The sequence below is a fragment of the Gavialis gangeticus genome, unplaced genomic scaffold (assembly GCF_001723915.1).
Source record: "Gavialis gangeticus isolate Ggan-Ray unplaced genomic scaffold, GavGan_comp1, whole genome shotgun sequence".
Taxonomy (NCBI): Eukaryota; Metazoa; Chordata; order Crocodylia; family Gavialidae; genus Gavialis; species Gavialis gangeticus.
In genome coordinates this window covers 37,152,320-37,164,742 of record NW_017729008.1, presented here as the reverse complement: position 1 = coordinate 37,164,742, position 12,423 = coordinate 37,152,320, and positions in this window count along the sequence as shown.

Below are 12,423 nucleotides of genomic sequence, written 5' to 3'. Positions count from 1 at the left end.
CACGGCCCCCTTGTATCTCGACCCAGAGCACTTCAGCTTGCCCCTCTGACTCCATTTTGCTGGCAGAGGATGTGTATTTCTCCTTGACATAGAGTGCTACACCCCCACCTTTCCTTCCTTCTCTGTCCTGCCTGTAAAGCCTATAGCCCCTAATGCTAACTGCCCAGTCGTGGGATGAATCCCACCATGTTTCTGTAAGCCCTATTATGTCTGGGTCTGAATTGGCTATTCTGAGGGTGAGTTCCTCCTGTTTATTCCCCATACTATGAGCATTGGTATATAGGCATTTAAGGCCTTGCCTAGCTGCTTAGGATCTTTCATAATAAAATTGCTATTATTATTAATTCTAGTCTCAGTTTCAGTTGCATTCAAGGCTATTACAAAGTAGGATTACCACATTTCCAGTACCAAAAAAGAGGACACCTGTGGGTGGGAGGTGGGGAGGGCGGTGATATGTCTGTGCCCTGCCTCTGCCCCTGATTCCCAAGCCCCTGCACCTCCAGCGCTGCCAGTGCCCCATACTCCCGACCCGCAGTCCCTGCCTCCCCAGCTATGCTGTCCATGCAGTGCACATATGCACACACACACCCACACACACACACACACAATCTGTGTCTCTTACCTGGGAGAAGTTTGCCAGGACCCACACAACGACATGACCCCTGACAGCCAATCACCTTGCCCACTGCTCCCTGCCCCAAGCAGCCAGCCTGGGAAAACAGAGGCAAAACAAAAACCTGGACATTTGCTCACATTTCAAAAACCCACCCGGACATGAGTACAAGGTCCAAAAAAGAGGACAAGTCCAGGAAAATCCGGATGTATGGTAACCCTGTTACAAAGTCCAACCTCAAGCTGCCTCCAATGTACTTGAATATATCCATGCTGAAAAGACTACCATATTGTTCCAGTTATAAATTGACATTTTATTCCCTCCAAAAGGATCTGAAATTCATGCTAAAATTATATAGAGTCTACCTATAATTAAGTCCCTGGCAATCTTGACTTTTGTCTGTGCAGTATTTTTGTACATGCTACAACAATAACAAATCAGAGTTTTTTCCATTTTTATTTTAGCATGTATAGTGCCTTTAACCAGTTGGGTCATCCCCTAGGTTATTTGAGGGGGGGGTTTAAGATTCTGTCAGGACAAGAAGAGTCAGAGACTTTAAGGCGCGTACCCATGAGCAGGAACACGCGTTTCCCTGGGGACAAACAGCAGTGATAGTATGTGTGCTGCTGCTATTTACCCCTGGGGAATGCTCGTTCATGGCCTATTGCCCCACATGGGTAGGGGAGGCTGGGGCCAGCAATGGTATTGGCCCCAGCAGCCTTACCTAGGGTCCTGGGGGCCTCCAGGAGGTGCAGCAGCAGCGATCCTGCAGCAGGGTCCAGGCTGGCAACTGGAAAATCACTCTGGTGGGCCAGGTATCTCCTGTGGTCAAAAATCCCCCTTGCACTGCAAATTAGCAGCACAGAGAATGCCTGCATGTGTGGCGTACCCAGTGTGCAGCACCACAGACGTGTTTGCAGCACCTCATATGGCACGACTGCACTCGTCTGGATGTGCCCTATCTGTCCTGATCAACTTATATTTCAGGGACAAGCTGTTTTTCTGAATATTGAACCCGAAAGTGAGGTGTTGACCTTTATGCGGATTTACTTATAATCAGAACAATATGGTAAAGACAGTTTTAGTGTAGCGCCCAGAGGTCTTGGACATTGAAAGGTAAAGGCATCTTGCTCTGTAGCAGTTTGCGTTTGGGCTTTGCTTCATGCTGGTGTCAAAGGCTACCCCTAAAGTTGACCCACTGGTTCTTGTAGCTAGGGAAAGGTGTCTGGGAGTGATGCTGGCCATCCTGTTTTCCTTGTGTGCTGTTGGCTGCAGGCACTGCACTGCTGGACTTAATCGCCGGGGCTCTCTGGACTACTAAATTTAGGAGGACCTTTCACCTTCATTGGCATTCCCCTGGGGAAGGATTTATTCCACTTAGAAATGCATGCAAATTTCTTTAAGGACTTGGCTGTGTGAAACGTGCAGCTTTTAGTTAATCCCTTTCTTTTCCATTTGAGTTCCTATGAGGTCATACCCTCAGAAGTTTGGCTTTGCAGAAATCCCCTGATTTAATACAGAACACAGCTAAAAATGTTTCTGTTTTACCCACATTAATTCAAAACCACGTGAAATCACTAGGTTTTATGCATTTTCCATCCTAAAGCATAGGATTTGATTGTAGCTTCACTTAAAATCATGGAAAGCCTCCATACTCTTGGTGCCAAACACGGCAGGTAACAAAAAGAAACAAGGAAGCAGGTGAGTTTCTCCTGGTTTCAGGCTGTTTTGCCTAATTAGCAGGCCCCTTCATTTTCGGTGACTGCAATGAGGCTATTTCAGAGATGTAAGCATGTAGGCAGCTCATACCTCAACGATAAGGGGTCATAGCATTAAAAAGGACGAACGGAAAATGTTAGGTTGTCATCATTTCAAAAAACAAGGGGGCTGCAATGTTGCTGAACTGCTTGAATATACAGATCCTTCACTGTAGTGCATCCTATCATTTCGAGGTGTGCTACATGTTGTACAAGTGGCACAGATAATGTGTTTAAGTCGTTAATGCCTCCGCAGCATTCTAGCACCTAGAAAATGTGGCTCACGATCATGCATACAAAACTCCCTTTGTTTACGTGTGATATTATCTGTCTAAGAAAAGTTTGACATGCACACTAACCCCTTGTGCAAGCAGAAGTGCTCGTTTCTGCAGGCAACTGGGGTGCAAACAGAGAGCACATCTATGCTGCACTGAGCCATACTAGGGAGCACCACAGTGGAAACTCATCTCGCCCACTTGCTCCAATCTTGCACACCAAAAGAATGCAATTAGTTATGTATTGGTACAGCACCTGACACAATGGGTCAGTTGTAGGGGAGGAGAGAGGAAGTGGGAGACCTGCACGGGATCTACAAGAGATCCCCAAGGGTCAGAGGGGTCAAGGAAGGGAACCTCCATGTCAGATGGAAAGGCCTGGTTGGCATGGCCCGTGGTGAGAGGTATTTTGTTTGTCCCAGGATAGTCATAAATGACTTCAGCCATGAGTGTTGCCTGGAATATATTGTAACCATATACAAGTATACATTTATTGCCGTAACCATGTACAAGTATACATTCATTGCCATTTGGAGATTCAAAAGCAAGTAACATTAGATTTACATGTGCATATTAACATATCTCGCAAGGGGCAGATGCAAAACATTTTGTTATCAGAAGAATTCAACAGTCATAGTTTCATAGTTTCATAGTCAGGCTCAGATAAACTTTGAGTAAGAAACCAAACTCAGCCTCCAAATCTCCTGCAGTTTGTTCATCACTGTATTTTGTAGAGGTTTTGGGGGGTGTTTTTTGTTTGTTTGCTTTTCAACGAAAATGCCTTTTAAATGGAACAGTTTTCTGCTTTCTCCCATTTGGAGGTGTGGGAGGAGCAGGTTTTCACAGAAAACATTTCAAAACTTTTCCTGAAATTTTCCATGAAAAACGTAGTGAAGTTCAGTTGCTTCCTGGTTTCGGTGCTTGGCATTTCGATAGATTCCCACGGCTGATGAACCAAGGAAGGGGAGATGCAAGTTTGGTTTTTTGCAACGCCAAACACATGGATCATTTGCATCTGGGGTCTTTTAAGCTTTTGTCCCAAAGATCATGTGAGTTGAAACATTCAGGGTTTTAGCACATTTTGATTCGTGTGGAGAGATAAGTGGAAGAAACTTTTAAATATAAGCCATGTCATACTATCTACTCTAGATGGAGGATATTTTTCCATTATATACAACATATATATATACACTGAGTACAAGCTGGGGCTAAAGCAGTGGAGGATGTTTCTGGAAATGTGACCCCAGCATGGCCCTGGGTAAATAGATGAGATCTCAGTTTAGCAAGGCTTTTAAACATGTTTTTGACCTTAAACACACGAATAGTCCCATTGAAGTCAATCGGACTTAAACACACCTTGAAACTTAAGGGCTTTGTTGAATAAAAGCATTGATTTCCCTGTAACTTAGTTCCCTATTTGTAAAACAGGGATGAGAATATTGGGAAGATAAATAAGGCAGGTCTCAGGTCCTGCATCGGTGGCATCTCTTTAAATGCTGATGGCAATAAGGAAGAAACCTCACAGTCCAACCCTTTTACCATATCAGCTGTCATGCTGCAGTGGTTTAGCTGATAGGGTACATTTTCAGGCTTAGGAATATTCCAAATAATGAAGTCACTGCCACCTAGTGTTGCTCTTATTTAAGAAAACAGAATGATCTGGACTTTCCTAACAACCACAGAGGCCCCAGCTTTTGTCCCAGCTAAGGAATGAACTTGTTTTTCAGGTTACCTGCCACCACGTGCGTGGCGGTAGCTCTTGCTTGTTGAGACCCCTGCATCATGCATGATTTTTCTGTGGACCCTCGAAAAGGCTTCAGGGTCAACTTCTACTTGAACTGGAAGGTCACTGCTCGTTTCTCCGTGCCGTGGAACGAAGGGGTAGTTGCAACAGCAGAAGCGAGAGGTGTCACTCAGTCATGCAGAGTCGATTTTGTTTTCAAAATGATAAATGGTTCAGGAACGATTCGGACCATTTTTCTTGGCCTGCAAGCCTATTGGTATTTTGAATCTGCCAATGTAATTAAATGCTTTGCATGCACAAAGCAAACATTTAATGGAGAAACTGTTCTGATTATTCAACTTGCTTGGAGATGTTGAGAACAAAAACAATCTTACATCTGTTAAAGATGCTCATTGAAAATAAATGAGTAAAGGAATTAAGTGTTGTATCCTTGTCCCCTCACCCATTCCTGCCTCATCCATGAACTGGTTCTGATTTTCTACAAACAAATCCTTTGCTAAGAGTGCTCACCCAATAGTTTGTGAACAAGTATCAACCAGTTGGGTGTTCTCCATATGTCTGCTTCAGCCATTTATAGTTTATCTGTAGCATGTGTTTGGTCAGATGAATACTGGCAAAAGACAGATGGAAAGTCAAGTAGAATGAAAAGTCAGAACACTGTAATTTGACTTGAAGAAAGAGGTCTGTATTTGTTTTCCACTGAAATGATTCACTGATTTCAATCCAAATTCACAAATGGTTCTGGTCAACTCCAAACTACATTGTCAACAGATAAACAGTTCAGCCAAAAAAATTGGTCCACATCTGCTTCTGGACACAATTACTTCAGCAGTGCCCTTTCTATTCCATTTTGCATGTGGACAGACACCCAACCTTCTCCCTCCAGAGTCATTCGACTTTGGGGTGAAAGTGGAACAGACGCAGTACAGCCATACCCTGGGTTAAGCAAAAGCTAGCCTCCGAGAGTCAGGAGTAACGATTCACTGGTCATGTGTCTGAAACTTAAGCCAGGTTCATTCTGGGGGCATTGATGCACACAATGTTTTCCTACCACCTCATGGGCCAGGAACAGAAATTACACACAAACTGGTATAAGTGGTTGGAAACTGGTTCAAATCTGAAACACGACGGAAGTTGAGTGCACATAAACCACTTTCAAAATGGCTGAAATGGGTTTCAGATCAATGTGGATGGATACCGTATCAGACTAAACTGATTTAAGTTCAGTCGATTTACTGAACTCCTGTCCCAGATCCCCTCCAGATTCCAGTTAACTCACAGTCCCCCAGCATCCCAGGATGCTTTGCATCTCCCCTGCCTCCTTCGCTTAAAGGGTGTGCAGGTTAGACTTAGCCCAAGCTAGCTGCTCCAGCTGAGCAGGGAGGTGTGCTGCAGGCACGTGGCTGCATTTCTGGAATTAAAAGTGCACGTCTATTCACTTGCTTATCAATTCAATCTATGCAACTTAGACTAACCTGCAAAGATTGAATCAGTTCAGCCTTGGGCTTTTTAATTGTCTGTAGTTAGCCATGATGAGCTGTAATAGGGCATACTGAAGACACTTTTCTCTGCTGCAGCCACTGGTGCAATTTATTCATGAGCAGAATCCAAGGTAATTTACCCCAGGACAATATTTGTGTCATGTATATCTTCAGAGTGGGCAAAGATTTGTCTTACTGGTGTGAGATCAACCAGATTCATTTAAATCTCTTTCCAAACTAGTTTACTAAAGCTTTTACAACGCCCTCTTTAGACACTCTGGGTTTAGTAATGCCTTATGCCAGTGTACCTTAAATTAGTAAGGAGCTGACGTAACCGGACTTTATGTGAGCCACAAGGGAAGTGAAAGCATCTTGCACTCAAACTTTCACTCCTTTAAGATGGATTAAGAACAGATCCTTAAATCAAACCATTCCAAGCATGTGTGCAAACAACTACTACAGATCCTGAACACACAGCCTGGAGACATGCAAAGTATTATTAGTGTGTTAGATGGCTGTATTTCATTAGGACACCATCAGCTCTGTGTGTTCTTTGTCGAAGCAGTTCCTTGACAATGACCTCACTAGGCGAGAATGCTCTCCATCTGGAGACACCACAGTCCGAACACTTCGCCAGCACTGGGTCAGTGCTGAGCTGGAGTGTCTCAGCATCGCTCAGCTGGAGTCAAGGAAGCCCTGGTGGCCTATGCTAGTGGAGGCTTCATGGTAGCCACTCATGCTTGAGTCCATGCCTATGGATCTACCAGGAGGCACCTTCCTTGAGATGTGTGAACCACAATCAGACAAGTCAACTTGCCTCTTTGGGAATCCTGGTTTGTAGGTAAAACCACCTAAACCTCTGGCCCTGATGAGAGCTCAGTGCATCATCCACTTGCCATATTCACCTGCTTCTTTTGCTATGGAATACCTCAGAGCAGATCACAGCCCTTCCTGCACTGTTTCTCTCTTCTCCTCTGTCTTCTTCCTTCTCCCATCCAGGGATCCCTCACTATGTCCATGTGAGGATTTCTCTTTTATGCCTAAGAAATTTCTTTATTTGGAAGCTTTCGGGCACAGCTTAATGCATAGGAGAATGCAGAACTGTTCATTCTCCATGCCGTCTGCTTTGCTGGACTCTGGGGTCATGAGCACTTTCCTAGAAGAGTTTGTGACATGAGGCCTAGTTATCTTCCTAAGGCAATGGTTCAACCCTGACACACTAGAGACCATATGGCTCACCCCAGCTTCAGGGCCCATGAAGTGGGAAACCACCCTAGGGATGAATCTCCTTGGGTACAGGGAGACCATCTGCTTGGGGCCATCTATTCCAGTACTACCCCTTGATCCTAGATGTTCCCTGGCTTGTGCACCATGACCCCCTACTCAGGTGTAAAACCTAAGAAGTCAATCTGAACGCAGTCTATTGCCAACAATACTATTGGAAATCCAGGGGAACAGAGCACACCACGATTTAAGCCAGAGGCCCACCTGATACAGCATATGAGGCAGTATCATCTCCAGAATCTAAAATCAGCTTGCCTAGGAAATATCAGGAGTTTGCATATGTCTTTGAAAATGAAAACATGGATGTTCTTCCTCCACACTGAGATTATGATTGTCCCATCAATTTACAGCCAGGAGAGAAAATTCCAGTGCAACATATTTACACTGTGTCAGAACCCAAACTCTCCATCCACCATATCTAGAAGACAACCTGGCCTGGGGGTTTATATGCAGGTCCATTTCACCCACAGGAGTCCCTGTCCTGTTTGTTTAAAAAAAAAGACTGGGATTCTCTGTCTTTGGGTTGATTATTGGGCACTGAACCAGATTACCAGCCATAATGAGTACACTCTGCCTCTCACCGTGGAGCTGCCTGATCTGCCCATAGTGGCTCAAATCTTTACCAAACTGAATCTTCAGGGAGATTATAACCTGGCATGAATCCATGCTGGGCATGAACAGAAGACTGCTTTCAAAACTTAGTATGGGCATTTTGAAGACCTAGTCATGCCCCGCGGACTTACTAATTCCCCAGCTACTTTCCAACACTTCATTAAAGACATGCTATGAGACCTACTGAACCAATTTGTAATTGCTTACCTTGACAACATACTGATTTTTCTCAGAGGACCCTAGCCAACTTTTGAAACATGCCTGAAGAGTACTGGAAAGACAGTGCCACCGTGGTCTGTTTGCAAAATTAGAGAAATACATGTTTGACCAAATGACAATTGAGTTCCTTGGATTCATTTTATCTCCTGAAGGCCTGAAAATGAACCCCAGGACAGTGCAGGCTGTCTGTCCAAGAACTAGATTCCTACTTTTACCATAGATTCATCACCACCTTCTCCCAAGGAGTAAGCCCCCTCACTATGTTATTGTGGAAGAATGTCCAGTTCTTTTGGTCCAGGCTCAGCAAGCACTTGAACACCTGAAATAGGCCTTCACCTTTGCTCTTGTGCTCATTCATCCAGACCCTGCCCTGACATTTGTGGTAGAAATGGGAGCATCTAGTACCGCAGTAGGTGCAGTGCTCTCCCAGTGGCCCAGAACAAACCTTACAACCCCGTGCTTTCTTTTCCTGAAAACTTACCCCAATGGAACAGAATTATGAAATCCTGGATTGTGAACTCCTGGCCATCTGTGTGGCCTTTAGGGAGTGGCAGCATTACCTTGAAAGAGCACAGCACAAGATACAAGTCCTCACAGATCATAAGAATTTAGAGTAGTTCTGTAAGATAGAAGATCTCAATCATAGCAGCTGTGCTGGATGCTTTTCTCCTGTTTTGACTTCCAAATAAGATACCACCCTGGGTCCAGAAATGGAAAGGCAGACACCCTATCCCAAAAGTTGGAATATGATGCCAACCCCACACAGGTGCCAGCTGAATCCATTCCTATGCTGAAGCCACACAATGTCAGTGTCTTCAGCACCATGCAACCATTATATTTGTTAACCTTGCTTTGAGCTACCAGCCAAGAGGAAATTCTCCCCTAGAAGTAAGCCATCTTCCTGAGGAGGAGGCCATCTCTCGACAGCCATACCAGGTGCAGGACGGGGTCATATTCACTTGGGGAAGGATCTGAGTGCTTCCAGGTCTTGCCAGTCATACAGTTCTTTGCATAAGCCATGACTCGCTGTTAGCAAGCCACCTGGGAATGGAAAAGACCTACTGACTGGTTGCCCAATACTTCTAATGGTTGCGACTGCATGAAACACTCTGAGACTTCATCAGTTCCTGCCATCTTTGAGCCCGCACTAAAAGACCCACACAGAAAATTTGTGGGATCCTCCAGCCTCTTCCTGTCCCCCTTCCCTCCAAGCCTGGCCCACTATTTCACCACACTTAATTGTAGAGATGCTCAAATCCAAAGGATACTCTGCAATCCTGCCAATGACAGATCAGTTAACCAAACTGGTCCAGTCTATCCCATCTGCCCTCAGCCAAAAACACTGCCCAATTATGGTTGGACCATGTGGTTCACTTTTGTGGTCTCCTGGATAACCTCCAACCATGGGCCCCAGTTTGTTTCTTGATTTTGGTATGAGGCCCTGTGCCTGCTAAGAGTCCATGCCCAGTTCTTGTCTGCACCCATAAACAAATGGTCAAGCTGAGAAAACAAATCAGATGCTGGAGCAGAACCTCTAGTGTTACCTCAGTTTCCAAAAGAACAACTAGGCCCCCCTGCTAGCACTCGCAGAGTTTGCCTACAACAACTCAAAGCATGCCTCGACCGGACAGAGACCATTCTTTGCTAATTATGGATTCCATCCCCCCGCTAGACTCTGCCTATCTGTCACCTCTGATAACCCTGTGGCTACAGACTGTGTAAAACATCTGCAGGAAGTCCAAAAATAATTGAAAATCCAACTAGAAAAGGCAAAAGAAGCTTATAAACAACATGCAGACCAACATCATCAGCAGGGGCCTTCTTACTCAGTAGGGCCAAAGGTATGGCTGTAGACAGAACAATTCCACGCCCACTTGCCCTTGCAGAAATTGGTACACTGGCTGCTTTCTCACCTGACAAATTAATCTGCTCACCTTTGAACTGCACTCCCACCAACTTGGATAAATCCACCCAATTTTATACACAGCTCTGTTTGAAGCTTCACATGGGGAACTCACTCCCTCACTGATTTCAACCTCCTCTACCACCCATAATGGTTCACAGCCAAGGAGAGTACTTAGATCACGAGATTCGAGATCTCAAGGTGGAAGCAAGGAAAACTACGTTAGCTAGTGGGCTGGGGGAGTTAGGGGCTGGAGGAATGCACATGGGAACCTGCAAAAAATGTCTATGCCCCCCCGTTGGGTGCAAAAATTCCACAAGGATCAGCCGGGAAAGCCTGGGCCAGCACCCCCTAGAAGGAGCCATTGGGGGGTAATATCAGACCATGGCCTTGAACCTAAGGTCTCAGTCTAGCTAGTGCAGCCACACATTCTGGCCTGCCACCTCCTCAACAGAGACTAGGGCCGATGCAGATGGGCAGAACCCTCCAGCTGGGCATTGGTGACATGTAGGGGGTGCACGCGGGTGGATGAGCCCCCCCTGAGATTGGCCGTCCACCCCCTGGAAGCGCCAGCTGTGAAAATGGAAGTGCCAGTGGAAGTGCACTCCTCGTTTTGCTGGTTTTCCCGTTGGTGGCTCTGGGTTGGGACCCCCTCCCCCCATCAGCAATCTGGTGCCCCCCACCCCAGCCTCGGGAGGCACCAGTCGCCTATGCAGCTGGGTCTAACCACAAACCCACTCCCTGCCATCGGAGTGGCCAGCCAGGGTCAGCTGACCCTTCGCTCCTTCCAACATAAACCCCTGACCAAGAAGGGGAAGTATCTGGGCAATCAAGCTCACCTAGGTATCTTGGTTGTTGCACCTTTGGCTCGTGCTGCTACTGACTGTCTGGTGCATTCTCTGGATACTTGACCCGTGTGTCTATGGACCCCAAGTTTGGCCTGTCCCTTTAGCTCCCTGACCCAACTCTGGTTTGATCTGACCCCGCTAGCCTCCTGACCTCATGCTCTGTCTGACCTCTAGATCTCTGGCTCAGTTCCCCAGACAGATCTCCTGGCTTCTGGCTTCTCTACATTCAGACTCTGTACATTTCCCTCACATCTTGGCTGCTTCCGACCCTGGGTGACCCTCAAACCTGGCTGCCCCCACCCTAACATGACAGTTTAGACAAGGCAAGCAGAGGATGAGAGATGAAAAGGATGCTCAGGGAAACAGGAGAATAAATGTATATAGCAGGTATCTGGCAAAGCCCGGTACAGAAGCCAGGTCACCTGGGCTCTGAGTGTAGTAATGTATGTACTAGTTAATGCTGCCTTTCTATGGGGCAGAACTGACACCCCAATCCTGTGGCTCATACATAGCCATTGACATCACTGGCATGGCACCCAAATGCAGCAGAAAGTGCCAGATTTACATTAATCCATAGTGCTCTTCCATTACTGCGGTGGCTGGATCCAGTAGGGTCTAGTGAGTTGATAGATGGTTATATATTCCAGTGCCCTCTGGCCTGATTTGACTTTATGCTGGAAGCGCATTGGTGAGAAACAGATGAAAGTAGAGTGTCATTCAGAGCTGTCAGGGCCCTGCCCCTTTTCTGTGCCAGAGGACTGGTTCCCAACAGGCTGGCATGGATGGGAGGAAGGTTTACTCTGTGATGGGAACCTAGATCCAGAGTGATGCTGCCCAAACAAAGGAGCAATGTAGGACTGTGAGGCAGCCTGTGGGCTGGACCTGATGATCTTATGAGGTCCCTTCTAGCACTAATGTCTATGAAATGTATGAAATTCCCCTGGTGAAACCCAGACACAAATCCAAATGGATCAGGTTTGGGGTGAATTTCATTTTGTGAATGTTCTTTGTGGGAATAATATTTCTACTCAATGGTGTTCTGACCCGAAAATCAAATCCCGCTTGAAATAACCAACGGAGAGGGAAACAGCCGCACGAGACCTGAGATTGCAAGATGGTGGGGAGCTCGTTCTTGGTAAGTGTCATGTCGTAGGTCATTCATTCCTCCAACAAGGTAGAGAGCAATTCAAGTGAAAGGGGATTGGCATGCTCAGCTAAGCCTTGCTGGTGCTCCATTGTATGGTATGATACACCCAATATAACTGAGCCCTGGTTAATGGACAATTAGAACAAAGTGCTGATGGGATAATGCATTTCTGAATTCAGAAAGGGGGTGTGTGTGGGTGTGTGTGTGTGTGGGTGGGTGGGTGTGTGTGTGTATCAATTTCCTGGTCATCAGTTGGGAAACCTGACTCCCAGAGACAGTTTATCTCCATTTACTGCAAGGTGGAAAGAAAGAAAGAAAGAAACAGAGATCTCTTCTTCATAAAGCCAGAATTTGGGTTCCTTAAAGATGTGTGTGCAGGTTGTCTATGTTTTCTGCTAAATCTGATCTTGGATTATCATAGGATTGTGTATTTCAGTCTTTTCTGGGCATGCATATTAAGTATAATCCCAAGGCCTTTGAAATCACTGGCAAAATCCTCATTTCCTTTCAGGGCAGCCTGATCAAATAAGTACCTTATGA